Here is a 15,655-nt window from a genome sequence, read left to right on the forward strand (position 1 = left end):
TTCAGGTCCAGCCCTGCTCCCGGCCCATCCTGGGGACAGGGACCAAGGCCTGTTCCTGCTGGTAGCCCAGGGCCCTGCATGTAGTAGCTGCGCAGTAAACGGGCCTCAGGAGTTGGCACTTCGTGCTTTTGTGCTGGGGCAAGAGCGGAGCAGGAGGCTCGTCCGCCCGCCTCCCCGCCAGCCCCCACCGAGGCGGCCGACGGGCCCGCGTGACTCCGGCCGCCCCCGCCGCGCCCAGTCACGGGCGTTGGAAATTCCGGCGCGTGCGGACGCGCGGGGCGGCGGGGGCGGAGGGAACCCGTGGAGTGAGCCTGTGACGTGGGGGGCGTGGCGGCGAGAGGCCCCGCCCCTCTCCCTCTCCCTCTCCCTCTCTCTCGGGTCGGGGTTACATGGCGGCGACTGCGGCAAAGCGGGAGCCTCCGAGACGCCGCTGCCGCCCGCAGAGCCGGAGACCGGAGCCGACCCTGGGGGCTGTCCGCGGGCCCCGCACGCCCTCGATGAGTCGGAGGAGTCCCGTGAGTGTGTGTGTGTGTACGTGTGCGGGGCGCGCCGCGGGCGGCTCGGGAGGGCGCCTCGGCGGGCCCGGCGGAGGAGCCGGCTCCCTCCTCCATTGTGTGTGACCCTCCGGCGGCCGCCGTTCAACAAAGGCGCTTTTGTTCTACCTCCCGCCCGCCCGCCGGCCCGCCCGCTCGGGCTTGGCCGGCGGGTCCCCGCGCGGGCCGGCGGGCCGGGGTCCCCGCGTGGGGCCGGCGGTGCGGCCGGCGCGCCCCTCCCACCCGTGCGGCACGCCCCTCGCCGGCAGCGGGTCCCGGCCGCGCCCGCCGGTCCCGAGCCCGGCGTGCCGCCGCGGCCCCTCCGCCCTCGCCAAGTCCGCGGGTTCGAAGCCCGGCCCGGCGGGCTGGGAGGGGCGGCCCGGAGCCGGAGGTGGCGCGGAGTCTCGCCCGCCTGGCGCGCTGCCGGTCGGAAGGCTCCCGCGTCTCCTCCCCCTTCCCAGGCCAGTGACTCGGCCTCAGCTGACTCCGCCGGGCAAAGTCTCCGGCGGCCTCGGCTAAGGCGCAGCGCGCACCCTCGCCGGGCGCACACCTCCCCGGCTCGCCGCAGAGCCGTGGGTCCTCTGCCTAAGTTTTGAGTCTGGCCGTACAGGAGACGCAGCAAACTCGTGAGTCGGAATCCCCCTTTTCCTCCTGCAGCCTGGCCTTCGTCGCGCCCGGGACGGGCCGGGGAGCGGGGGGCCGGGAAAGGACCCCCGTGGGAACGGGTTTTGTCAGTGCACTGCCGGGGGCCTGCGCCGCGCGTTGCCGTTTGACTCGATGAGGTGCGCGGAAAAGGAAAGGTGTTTTGGCCTCCTTTGTTCCTAGTTTTGTAGGAAGACTCAACTGGGGCAGGTGGTAGGTGGGAGCTCCGGGAAGCAGGATCTTCTTTTTATCCCTTTCCTGGTTTTTCTCTTGCTTGCTCATTGGGAAAAGTCCAGTGAAGGAGTCTGGTGATGTGGAATTGGAAGCCTACTGGGTTTGCAGCAAAAGTCGTGTGGGTTTTTTTTCCCTTCAGTGCTACAAATGCCCTTAACAGTCAGTCTCAGTATTAACTTTTTTTTTTTTTTTTTTGTTTTACGCATACAAGATGATGTGTTGAGAAAAAAATTAACGGGACAAAATGGAGCGCAAACAGCTTCAGAGTAATTTTCTGATTGCTCGATTCTTCCTGCCTTGTTATATTTTCAAGTTCTGATTGGACATAGCCTCTCGTTTCCACGTTGGGAAACTGAGCTGGAAAGAGTAATCTGACTAGGAATCCTAGTCACTGAATGGAGGGTCCAAAGAGGGGATTGCCTCTAGAGTTTCTCTTAGAAACGCCAGATTTTTTTAACGTTTGAAAAATAGTGTTTTATTGGGTGGAAGAAACTTTGCATGTCTTTAGCGAGTAGTAGTTCAAACATGTTTATGAAGGAAGGGCTTGCTATGTGCCAAGGTGTGTAAAGTCCTTTCACACACATGCATGTTACATCACTTAAGAGTATTGCCTGTGAAACTTGTAAAATTGCTTACTGGTGTCCTAAATTCAGTAATTGCTGTCATCCAGGAAATGCCAGATTTGAGCAGGACATGTTTTTATCATCTAGAAATTATTATTCAGATTAAAAGGAAAAAAAAACCTTCTGGGAAATGGAGAATTGTTTATAAAAACCTTTACATATCACCATAGTTTGAAGGTCACTTATTTACAAAAGAGGATTAGTGTTTGATTACTTTCTGTAAATTAAGAATCTAGAGAAGATTGATTTGAAGATCAGTTAATTTTGCAGTAGAAAAAGCACATGTTCCAGTGACAAGTCTTAGTCCCAAATGTGTTGCAGTGTTTTGCATAAGTTCATTTAACCTTCGTGGGAATTCATAACTGACAAAATGGAAAGGTTTGCTGACTCAGGCTGGTACATTGCTGAAGGGGATGGGGTCGGGTAGGAGGAAGCTTGAAGTGCTGCAAGTTTTGAGTTGGGTGATGACTCATCCTGCCCACGGGCTGCTACGTGGCCTTTTTTTTTTTTTTTTTTTAATACTCTGTAGTTTTTTAAATGATAGGCTAACATGTTTCTGTCCACATTATAATTCTCTCTTTCTCAGGAGGAACCACAGTTTCTCTAAAAAAGTGATGGCTTCTTAAATTGCATTTCAAAAGGTTATCATATATCCTACAGGTGTTGGAACATGTATTGAAAGATAAAATTGCTGGTCAGTTGCTGAAATTAAATGTTTGGTCCTAACTGGTCTTTGGTTCTTATTGAGAGAGATTTGTTACAGATTATTTACAAAGGACAGATAGTACTTTTATGGTAGAAATTAACCTTATGTTTTCATTGGTAATGTAAAAGTTATCTTTATAAAATCTACAAATTAGTTTTAAGTGGAAAAGGTACAGAAATATTGCATCTGAACATGAGCATTCCACTCTGATGGAATTATACATAGTGCTTTCTCCAGATCTAAATGAGTTTTCAGCTTAACAAAGATAACTTGAAATAGATAGGTATTGTTACAGGCACTGTATATATATATAAAATTTTTTAGAAAGGGAGGAAGAGAGAGGGAGAGAGAAACATTGATGTGAAAGCAAAACATCCATGGTCGTCAGCTGCCTCCTGCATACCTCCTACCCCAGGGGATCAAGCCAGCAACTAGGCATGTGCCCTGATCCCAAATCAAACCGGGCAACCTTTTGGTGCATGGGACAACATCCAGCAGCTACACCGGCCAGGGTGGCACTGTTTTTCATCAGTTTTTAAAAAAGATAAGCTGAATGTACAGTTCCAAATTTAGGACATACACTGAAATTTGGTAATTAAGATATTTTGACTGATTCTAAAAAGCAACTGTTTAGCAGGTTGCCTTAAAATAAGATTGAGAAGAAAAAAAAATTGAGACTGGCAGCTTGTTTTAAAGATGAAAAGAAAAAACTCCCCATTCCCTCACTTCTTTTTGTATACTATTTTCTCAAAATGACTTATTTGGAGAATTTTGTGAGCAATAAAGTGTATTGTTAATGTGAATTAAATATTTGGAGAGATTTTGGAAGAGCATTGCATAATTTATATAGAGGAACTTAAAAAGGTTTAATTCAAACCTTAAAAATATATTTCCTACTAAAAGAAATATAAAAATACAAGTATAAAAGTATTACAGATTTTCAAAGCATTCTATCACTTAGAGGTTGAACAAGTACTTCCTTTGTGTGTGTTTTTAAGATCATAGGTAATTAGCTGTTGTGCATAATTAAGAATTTATAAACAAACTGAATATCTTAGCCTCTTTTCAGTGAGGTATATTGCCTTATGAAATGGTTAGCCTTACCACTGCTATGTGGTTCCTTGTTCCTAGTCCCACATGAACCATGAACTCCTGTTAAAATGGAAAGAAGATGCCTCAAAAGTAAATTCTTTGTGGCATTGTTGGCTGCCTCTTGTCATCTCCTTCAGCTTGTTTTGTGAGCTGTTACATTACTCTAGCCTGCTAATGGTAAGGGGATTTAGGTCAGTTTTATTGCTCCAGAGCCATGACTGAGACTTTACAAAAACAACAATAATGTTATTTTAGTTAATGGTTTTTTCCAGGGAGTTGTTTTTCATGTGGAGCTGATGCTTTTAAGGTAACAGTGTAGACTGCATCCAGCATTGTTTTTCCCCCCTCAATGAACTGCATCGTTAGAAAATAGAATGTGCCCCTCTAATAGTTTTAAAAAGTTTGTCTTTCCTATGTGCCAGCCTTTTAAATCCATTTCTGAAAAGTTGTACAGAGATCAAATGTTTATATAGCAAACAACGTTTTCCATTTAAATTTATGTCTTTTCATGAAAAAACAATGGTATCACAAAAATTGTTAGAACTCTAGCATTCACTTTAGGAAAGAGCCTATCTCTGCAGAGAGTATGAAGTCTCTGTGCATTTAATTCTGTACAGCCATAAAACTATAAAACGTTAGTCTGTACAAAAGGGTCAAGGACATTATCTTGCCCTTGGCACATCATTTGACAGCTAAAGAAACAAGGTGCAGAGAGATCTAAGCATGGTGGGAGTTTGTTCGAAGTGCAGAATCTTGACCCCGTTTTATGACCTACTGAATTAGAATCTGCATTTTAATAAGATTTGCAGGTGATTCAAATGTGCATTTCTGGGAGCACTGCTAAGTGATGTATACATAGTTGCTCAGCTGATTAGTAACTGATTTGGAAAATTCAGGTCTTGAGTTGCCCTTTTAATGGGCCCTCCTGAAAAAAGTCAAGAGGGAAATTGAGGATATAATTACTGTCCAATAGAAGTTTTTGTGATGATTAAAATATTCTGTTCTGTGCTGTCCAATGAGGTAGCCGCATATAACTATTGAGTACTTGCAGGTGGTGCACCTTAGGGACTGAATTTTTAATTTTATTTCATTGTAATTAATTTATATTTAAACAGCTGCAGATAGCTAGTGGCTACCATATTGGACAGCACAGATCTGGGTGATCTTTACCCACATTAAATTTAAAATAATCTAAGTTATAATTTAATAACTGATTAGGCTCAATTTAATAATTTCCCTCTTCATTTATAAATTGGAGATATGGGAGGTTTCTAACTACCTATTTTTCTAGTATGCTCAAATATTATTTTAGTAATTAAAGCAGTACCAGTTTTCTGATTGATACTCCTGTGTTCAATAAAGTAGATAATATCAGTTACAAGAATGTATATTTTTCCTTTTGTCTCAATAAAATTATTTTCACTTGGACTAAAAAATTAAAAATAGCTGTTAAATAAGTGTTTCTTCATTATCTTGAGAGCTTTGAGGGGACAGTTATTCTCTTGGCCTAGTAGAACCTCCAGGCTTGTTGGCACTTGATAGTTGCCAGATTGATATGTCATTTGTTATTTATTCCAGGTACAGAAACATTGAGTGGTTCTTAACCTCCCACCTTATGCATTGGGAAGATTCTAACCCTAGAGTACGTCAGACTGGCCTGTGTCCAACTTTTGACATTTACTATATGTATGATTTCAGTGAAGCTGCTTGACACCCCCCCACCCCCCGCCCCCAGGACATCTATGCTCTTGTTTGTAAAATGAGACTTTTACATGGTAGTGGTTCTGCATAACAAATAATTTGTTACACAGAAAATGCCTGGCGCTTAATAGGTTAATAGGTACTCAATAAGTATGAATTACCTTCTCCTCCCCTACTGCATAGCTTTTATAGCCTTCTGTAATTTAGTCTTATGCTTAAGATTCCAGCCAAGTTTAAGACATATTCTGGTTTTAGGTCGTGTTGGTTCCCATTGCTCACTAGAATTGTGTGTCTTGCTTCATTTGTGTTTATTGCTTGTGGATTCCTCCACTTGTGCTTTGGATTCCTTTTCTTGACTTCTCAAGGACCCATCTCTCGTCTTCATCATAAATTTTCTCCTTTCTGTTGGGTCATTGTTATTAGTATACAAATGTGCTCTATAGCTATACTGTCCAATATGGTAGCCGCATTTCAGTTGTTCAGTAGCCATATGTGGCTATGGCTGTTGGCTACCATACTGGTTAGTGCAGATGTAGAAATCGCTGATAAATCCTCTCATGATTTCACATTCTTCTCCCCTAGCTATTACTAAATTTTGCTGATCTTCTTTTAAGCAAATTTTCAAGAGTTGTCTTGTATACTCTTTCCAGTTTCCATTGCTCTTCAACCTACTCCAGACTGGCTTCTAGTACCATCTCACCACTGAAATTGTTCTAGTTAAGGTTACCAGTGAGTTACATTTGCCAAATCCACATTATAGGATCTTGTACTAGCCTTCAGTATAGTTGACAACTGTTTTCTGCCCATTCACTTGCTTCTCTTAGCTTATGAGATGCATGGTCATCTTGTTTTTCTCCTGCCTCATACCTTGTCATACTTTTTTTTGTGTGTGTGCGCTAATCCTCACCCGAGGATATTTGTTTCCATTGATTTTTAGGGAGAGGAAAAGAGAGGGAAAGACAGAGAGAAACATCGATGTGAGAGAATAACATCAATTGGTTGCCTCCTGCATGGGCCAGGGAGGAGCTTGCAACCAAGGTGGGTGCCCTTGACCAGAATTGAACCTGGGACCCTTTGGTCCGCAAGCTGATGGATGCTCTATCCACTGATCCAAACCAGCTAGGGCTCCATTGATTTTTAGAGAGAGTAGAAGGGAGGCCGGAGAGACAAAGAAACATCAATGTAAGAGAGACACATCGATTGGTTGCTTCCAGCACTTGCCCTCACCGGGGCCATGGATCAAACCCTCGACCATGATGTGAGGACAGAAGCTGTAACCATAGGGCCACACCGCCTAGGGCTCTTGTCATACTTTTTTAGAGGCTTCTTTCCTCTTCCTGCCTCTAAGTATAGGCATATCTTAGAATTTAGTCCTGGGTGTTTTTTTTTTTTTCCTTCTCTTTCTAAATTCCTTCCTTATGTGGTCTCCTTCAACTTACTGTTTTACATACACTGTGCATGTGGATAATTCTCAAATTTATGTTTCTGGTTTAAACTTCTTGTTTGAACTCCAGACACGTTATTTAGTTGCCTGCTTGATATTACCACTCAGTTATCTAAATAGACATTATCTAAATAGACAACATTTACAAACTAGAACCCTTTCTCCCATATTCTTCTTGTCCCAGTCTTCTCCATCTCAGTAATTGGAACCTAGGAGTTATCCCTGAATTCTCTGGGTTCTTTATCACTCATATGTATGCGATCATCAAGTTTTCTTGGTTTCCAAAATATCATTTGAATTTATCTCCTGTTTGACATCTTCATTTCTAGCAGCCTAGTCTCAGCCATCATCTCATGGGCCTACTGAAGTAGCTTTTAACTGGTCTCTACTTTCACTAAACTATCTTCAGTTCATTCTCTTCCCAGTCACCAGAATTTTAAAAATATAAATTAAACCATACCAATTGCTTAAAGACTTTAATAGTTTTCCTTATCGCTTAGTTATAAAATGTAGGATCCTGCCTCATGTGTTCTTTTCAACTTATCCAACCTTATCTCTATACTAGTGCCCAGGTGCACGGATTTGTGCACATTGAAAGGAAATTAATTAGAAGGTGGCCTGCGGGGCGGGGCTTGGCAAGATGGGTCAAACACACCTTGGAGCCAACCTCTCATGGACCCTTCCCCGGCTGGCCGCTCCTGGGGCGGCACCGTGGCTCGAAGGGCGTCTGCGGAGTGAGCCGGGGTCCTTCCAGCAGGTGGGGTCTTTCTGCCTGGCCTGCAGTGATTGTGCCGAAACTGGCTCTCTGACATCCCCCGAGGGGGTCCCAGATTGCGAGAGGGCAGTTCTCAGGTGGCGCACCCCAGAATTTGGCTCCCTCCTCTCTGGTTCCGGGGTTGGTCACCCGAGAACCGCCACTGCCAAGTCACCACAGCTCAGCAGCTCCTGCATTGAGCCTCTGCCCCCTTGTGGTCAGTGTGCGTTGTACCTACTGGCCAGTTGGATGGTCGCTTAGCTTTTTATATACATAATTAGTTCCCACACCCTTTCCTCGAGGTGCTGTGGCTACACTGGCATCTTTTCTTTTCCTTCAAAATACCAAGTTCTGTCTTCTCCCATCTCTTAGCAATGTTGGTACCTTCTCATTTGGGTTTCAGCTCCTTAGAAGGCCATTTCCCAGACATCCATCATAACACTTGGCTAAATCTAAATTAGGTTATTAGTTTACTTGTTAAGTCTTCCTTAGAATATAAACTCTTTGGAATGAGGAGAACCCTTAATTGTCTTATTCTCCAATGTGCCATTAAACAGTGCCTTGCACATGTCAAGTGCTCAGTAAATTTTTGTGGACTATAAAAAATAATTTGATTCCTTTAAACTTCTAAAGGGAAAAAAATATGCTAAAGATTGCATTGTAGTTAATGTAACATGATTCTGGACTGGGTTTCTTTTTGTTTTTTTAGCTTTCAAGTACATTATTGGTACAGTGGCAGACACTTAGTAGTATTAGATAGGATCTGAGTATTATACCAGTGTGAATTTCCTGACTTTGATGATTATATTTGGTTATGCAGAAGAATGTCCTGTAGGAAATACACTACTCTCAAAGGGTTGGGTGTGTGTATATATGTGTACTGTATTTGTCAATTAGAAAATTACATTATTACATGAGAAAAGATCATGGGCTTTGGTTTAAAAACCTGAGATTCAAATCCTGCCTCTCTCACTAATGTGTGGTCTTGAATGCATTATTTAAGGTTTCTAAAATAAAGATCTTAAGACCCATTCTGCAATGTTGTTAGGAGAATTTAGTGTAAGAGTATATGCCTGGCACAATGCTACATACATAATACTATATATATACACATATATATATACACACACACACACACACACATATACATATACATATATACATATATATACATATACATATATATATTTATCTAAAGCTTTACATATACATAATTCTTTTTTTTAAAATATATTTCTATTGATTTCAGAGAGGAAGGGGGGGAGAGAGAGAGAGAGAGAGAGAGAGAAATGTCAATGATGAAAGAAAATCATTGATCAGCTGCCTTCTGCACACCCCATACTGGGGATCGAGCTGGCAACCCCGGGCATGTGCCCTTGACTGGAATCGAACTTGGGACCCTTCAGTCCACAGGCTGACGCTCTATCCACTGAGCCAAACCAGCTAGGGCCATAATAATTCTTAATGAAGTTTACTATTATCGGTTAGTCTTTTAAAATGACTTCCTTTATAATATAAACAAATATGTTAAAAAATTAATTGCTTTTATAATAGTTTATAACATGGGATAACTATGTATCAAATATGTTATTTATATCCTCAAATTAGATTTGGGGCCATGTTCCACAACAATTTTTTAATATCTTAAAACTCTATACTTTTAAAGCAGAAAGTAGAGCACCTTGAAATTATTTCAGTTAAAATACATATATGTATCCTGATTCACTTGGTTAATTTCCATTTCCTTTGGAATTGTCAGTGAATCTATGGTTTTTAAATAGCAATGTATTAGTTTGTATGATTGATGTAAAAGTATATCAAAACTGGTAAAATAAATCATTACTTAAAATTGGTGATTTATTTAGTTTTTTTCATTCCTTTACTCTCCATTGATGGACATGTGATTAAGCAAACATAACGATCAAAAAAGGGAGAAGGTATTTGAAGATAACCTGTTAGCCTTTCATTACTTACCATAGTCTATTTTAAATCATAAAGCTACTTCACCAGTACTATAAACCTTAAGATTGCATGATTCAGTTTACCCCTTTCTAGCACTTTGTGCTCCTATTATCTTTTTATTTATTATTATTTTTTTAATCCTCACCTGATGATATTTTTCCACTGATTTTCAGAAAGTGGAAGAGAGAGGGAAAGACAGAGAGAAATATTGATGCAAGAGAAATACATTGATTGATTGCCTCCTGCACATGCCCTGACCAGGGCCGGGCATCAACCTTGCAACCCAGGTATGTGCCCTTGATTGGGAATCGAACCCTCGACCCTTTGGTCCATGGGCCAACGCATTAACCATTTAGCCACACTGGCCAGGGCATAGTAGTTTTTTAAAAAATATATATTTTTTATTGATTTCAGAGAGAAGCGAGAAGGAAAGAGAGATAGAAACATCAATGATGAGAGAGAATCATTGATCAACTGCCTCCTGCATGGCCCCCACCGGGGACCGAGCCTGCAACCTAGGCATGTGTCCTTGACCGGAATTGAACCCGGGGCCTTTGAGTCTGCAGGTCGATGCTCTGTCTACTGAGCCAAACCAGCCAGGGCCATAGCACAGTTTTTAAGTTGCCTACTAAGTACTAGGTACTATGCTCAGAAAATGTCAATAAAACTACTTAGTCTCAAACTTTTTATTTTAAAATAGTTAAAACAATGAGGAGGGGAATGGTGCTCTGGAAATTGAGGATCAGAGTATCTGAAGAATAGGGATTAAATTAAATTAGATTGGGGAGGATGGCAAAAGACAAGGGAAGGAAAATTAGAAAAGAGAGGACTATTAGAAAAGAGAGGACTCTAGCCAATGTGGCTCAGTGGTTGAGCATTGACCTATGAACCAGAACATCACAGTTCCCATTCCTGGTCAGGGCACATGCCCCGGTTTCAGCCAATCATTGGTTCCCATCATTGTTTGTGTATCTCTTTCCTTTCCTTTCCTCTCTGAAATCAATAAAAATATACTTTTTTAAAAAAAGGAAAAAAAAAGAGAGGAGAAAGAAATGTTAGTGATAACTCTTAGGACTGTTCTACATTAGGAGCAAGGGCTTTGTTAAGAATGCATATGAGCAAACAGTTAAGCTGTAGCCTTTGGGCTTCTCTGCCCGAGAAACTTAGTAGCTAGCAGTAGTTCCTGATAGTAGGCAAAGCCTGTTAGTCTTTGGTGTTTTAATTTTAAGGTTCTCCCTGCCATCCCAGGTTTCTAAGATCATTCACTGACACTGATTTGCACTCTGGGGCTGTTTTAGGTCCAAATCCTGAGAGAGGTTCCTGATAACTCTTAGGACTGTTCTACATTAGGAGCAAGGGCTTTGTTAAGAATGCATATGAGCAAACAGTTAAGCTGTAGCCTTTGGGCTTCTCTGCCCGAGAAACTTAGTAGCTTTAATGAGATCTTGAGACTTGAATTTAGGGAAGGGTGACTGCTGCAACACCACCTCTCTGTGCCAGGGTTAGGAGTCAGTCCTGGGTGAATATAAGTAGATCTCAACCTTTCCCTTCTCCCCAATAGCAGCTGGGGTTTTGGCTGAGAAGATGTGAGGCTGGCTGGATTCCATTTCACTCAAATTACTCAGATGACCCTGGAGAAGAGCAAAATAGGCAAGAGCTGTTGAAGAGTGAGGAGGGGGAGAGCTGTCAGTGAGTTTGATCAGGCCAGATGACCCATATAAGCATTTATCCTGAGGAGATGCAGGGTGGAAGATGGAGGAGAGAACCAGAAAAGTAACTGTTATGCATAAGGCCCTCATCTCAAACTTGCTTTGCACATCCAGGCTCCCTTACTGACTGACCCAGGCCAAGTTGTAACTGGATAAGAGGGAAAGACTATCCATTTTCTATAGAATGGAGGTGATGGGATAGAGTGAAGTTATTTCTTTTGCATTTTATAACTTTACTTTATGCACTTAGGCTTGACTCAGAGTACCTGTATTTCTCTTGGTCTGGGGGCTAGGCTAAATGACAAGAAAGCAGGAGGTAATTTAGGGAAGAAAGGAATGCTTGATGAGACAGTTGTGTTTAGTGTAGTTCCAGGGAACTGTCTTGCAAGCTTAGGAAGCTGATACCCAGCCTGGGCTATATAGAGAGCTTTTATTTCCTTCTTATGGTGGATTGCTGAAAAAAGATCACTGGTAAAGCATAAAGCCAACTTCAGTCTTATAAGTCATTCTCTGTACTTCATTCTATTTATCAAATTGTTAAAAACAAAACAACATTGACCCAGCTAATTAAAACTTAGTGCTCTCTCTCCAAGCAACACAGTATCAGCACTGAGGTTGGTAGGAATGGGTAATATTTGGAGGTAAAGAAATGGGAAGGATGCTGGGAAGGGTCATTTTAAGTTAATGTATCATCTTAGTTTTCTTTTTCTTTTCTTGAAGTGTGTGGAAAGTACACAATGATGTGGAACCCCAGATCTTTCTTAAGTGTAAGCCTTGAATGTTGCTTTTATGAAGTAAAACATGAAAGATGGTAGAGAAAATGGTATAATGGGACATTTCTAGAAGTTGTTGATGTGGTTGGAGGATACTCTGACCAGTAGTTTGCTGGTATAGTTGAGTGATGCCAAGGAGAGCTGCATGATTGATGTGAAAGATGGAGATGGTTGGAGAGATCAGGATTTGGAATGGCTCCTAGAGCACACATACATCCTGATCTCTCTAATTAGGTCAGATCTCCCAGTGTAGGCTCTCATAGCATCCTGTGCCATTCCTTGGTAGCACTTGTGTCCCCTTTGCATTCCTCTTCTTCCTGTGTTACTTTATTGTCTCCAACCATACTTGTACTGGTAAACTTCGTGAGGGCAGGGCTCAAGTCTGTTTATAGTTACTACTAGAGGTCTGATGCATGAAAATTTGTGCAAGAGTGGGCCTTCCTTCCCCTGGCTGCCAGCACCGGCTTCCCTCCAGCACCGGCTTCCCTCCAGGACCTGGGCTTTCCTCCTCCGGCCGCCCACAGGCACCCGGGCTGCTTCCCTCCTCTGGCCGCCCACAGGCACCCGGGACCCCAGCCAGCTTCCCTCTGGCCCCGGCTTTGTCAGGAAGGATGTCTGGAATGACGTCAGGAAGGATGTCCGGTCTAATTAGCTTATTACCCTTTTATTATTATAGACTAGAGGCCCAGTGCACAAAATTGTGCAAGGGTGGGGTCCCTAGGCTTGGCTGGTGATCAGGGCCTATTGGGGCTGTCTTGCCCAGTCCCGATCAGGGCCAGGCCTGCTGCTGGCTGGGGCATGCCTGCCGGGGGCTGGGAGCCTGCCTGTTGCCAGCCGGGCTCTGCTGGCTGCTGGACGGGGCCTGCCAGACTGGGGGAGGGACTGCGGGAGGTTGGTTGACCATGGGAGTGCACTGACCACCAGGGGGCAGCTCCTGCGTTTAGCATCTGCCCCTTGGTGGTCAGTGCACATCATAGCAACTGGTCGACTGGTTGTTCTGGTCCTTTGGTCGTAACAGTAGCTTAGCTTTTATATATAGAGATAGATAGATTTTATCCCTGGTGCCTAGTATACTGACAGGCACATAATATATAAATTAGCAAATACTTGCTGAATGAGTGTGACTGCTTTACTGGATCCACTTTATCATGCAGAGATATAATATTACCTCCAACTTACTGATTAAGGTGGGCTTACTTTTCAAGCTCCTGGTTGAAAAGATGCTCCAGTAGCTTTTGGTGTTAAGGATGTTGAAGAACTTTGAAGAATACAGAACAGTGAGGCAGATAACTGTGCAGACACTGTCATTGTACATAATGGGTTCTCCCCTCTCCCCAGTTTTATTGGTGTAGTCCTCACTTTGTAGTAGAATTACAGTTTTGTTGATAAATATTACCTTCTTTTTTAGAATGGCCTCATATTTCTGAAGTCTGTTCAAGGCTTTCAGTACTAGTATTGTCATCAACTGAATCCGTGAGGACTGCAGCTCTCAGCATAGGCACAAACTCCTACCTTTCCTGCGATGAATTTTTACCCACCCTCTACCCCTGTGAGTGCAGATTAGTCACTGAGATTCTGAGAAGGTGTTTTCACCCTTGTTTCTGATCTGAGATGCTTTTAAAATTTAAAGAGGGCAGATGTGGATGGGAAGGGGTTCTTGAGGCGAGATCTCACTCTCATGGCTGCAATTCCTACTATAGTGCTGTTCTGTCAGATAATAGTGGTGTCGTTTTTTGACAAAGCGCTATTTGTGCTGGACTGTGATTGCTCTATTAGTGAACTAGAAGCTTAAGAGAGTACTTAAAGATTTTACTGTTCTTATGTTAAGTCTATAGAACTGACTTAAAAATGTGCATTTATAAAAAAACTTAAAACTTGAGCTTTAAGGAATTATCTATATTAGGGCAGAAAGGTAGGGGCAAACATTCTACTTCATGTGGAAACTAGAAATAAAAATATTTCAGAAGTACTGGAACCTTTGAAAAATACTGTTTTTCTAGGATATTTGGTAGTATCTAGGAAGTATCAACAAGTATACAACTAGAAAAAATTAACAAGGGGACACATTGAAGTTCTTTAAAATATGAAGTATTTTTTTAATTCAAAAGTTAATTTGCAAACATTAACTTTTAAATGTTTTACTACAAATTGACTGACAAGCTACAGAATTTTTAGGAGTCTGCTTGTTTTCTTTTTTTTTCTCTGATTTCTGAGAAGCAGACAAAAATTTGCAAACTGAAGAAAGCATCTCTGTTATAGTAAAACAAAGAAAGCTGTTATGCTGTTGCTGTCCTTCATAATATTAAGCAGATACAAGAAGCACTCATTTATTAAAAGAGCTCAGGGATAGTAAGTATCAATTTTTGTTAAATAGTCCCTGAGTTCTTAATATTATCAGTTTCTCTTTCACACATAATTTTTCATGTTTGTTGATTTCTCAGAATTGAAGATTTGCTCACTTTGAGCAAGTGCTATATCTACACTAATAAAAGACAAAGATGCTAATTGACTGTACCTTTGCTATGCCCCAAGCCACGCCCACCAGCCAGTCAGAGTGACTATATGCAAATTAACCCAACCAAGATGGCGGACAGCAGCCACGGAACTGGAGCTAGCAGGAGGCTTGGTTTGCCTGGGCGGTGGAGGAAGCCAAGCTTCCCGCCAGCCCTGAGCTGGCTGTGGCCTCCACTCATGGCAACAAAGTTTCAATTATAGAAGACAAATAAATCCCAGATACCTGCTTCCAGCCAGCCTCCACTGGGAGCTTGGGTGGCTGGGGGTTGTGGCCAGCCTGCAAACAGCCATCAGCCCCTCACCCAGGCTGGCCACACCCTCATGGGGTGAGGGTCCCCGCTGGGGGGCTTAGCTGGCCTGAAAACGGCCCTCAGCTCCTCACCCAGGCTGGCCAGGCACCCCAGGGGGGACCCCCCACCCTGAAGGGGCTGTGGCCAGCCTGCAAACAGCCATCAGCCCCTCACCCAGGCTAGCCAGGCACTCCTATATAATAAAAGGGTAATATGCAAATTGACCCTAACAGCAGAATGACTGGGAATGACTGGTCACTATGACACACACTGACCACAGCGGGGCAGATGCTCAATGCAGGAGCTGCCCCCTGGTGGTCAGTGCGCTCCCACAGGGGGAGCTCTGCTCAGCCACAAGCCAGGCTGACGGCTGCCAGTACAGTAGTGGTGGTGGGATCCTCTCCCGCCTCCTCAGCAGTGCTAAGGATGTCTGACTGCAGCTTAGGCCTGCTCCCCGCTGGCAAGTGGACATCCCCTGAGGGCTCCCGGGCTGCCAGAGGGATGTCTGACTGCCAGCTTATGCCCATTCCCCCAGGGAGCGGGCCTAAGCCAGCAGGTGGTCATCCCCTGAGTGGTCTCAGACCATGAGAGGGCACAGGCCGGGCTGAAGGACCTCCCCCCCCACCCCCCCAAGTGCCCAAATTTTTATGCACCAGGCCTCTAGTATTTTTTATATTC

The 15,655-nt window shown here is 43.6% G+C and overlaps 1 protein-coding gene across 4 annotated transcripts in view; it reads left to right on the forward strand.

Annotated features, from left to right (window-relative positions):
- Positions 1–358: 358 nt before the first annotated feature.
- MAPK6 (mitogen-activated protein kinase 6) overlaps positions 359–15,655 on the forward strand; it is a 31,321-nt gene continuing 16,024 nt past the window's right edge. For 2 of the 4 annotated variants that reach the window (XM_036301704.1, XM_036301679.1), the window contains exon 1: positions 360–515. The gene's annotated coding sequence lies outside the window, so the exon portion shown is untranslated. Of the gene's footprint in view, positions 516–1,002; positions 1,160–15,655 lie in introns of those variants that run through there. The other 2 variants (XM_036301714.1, XM_036301685.1) reach the window with 2 other exon arrangements.

This window comes from Myotis myotis, unplaced genomic scaffold (assembly GCF_014108235.1).
Source record: "Myotis myotis isolate mMyoMyo1 unplaced genomic scaffold, mMyoMyo1.p scaffold_m19_p_1, whole genome shotgun sequence".
NCBI classification, from domain to species: domain Eukaryota; kingdom Metazoa; phylum Chordata; class Mammalia; order Chiroptera; family Vespertilionidae; genus Myotis; species Myotis myotis.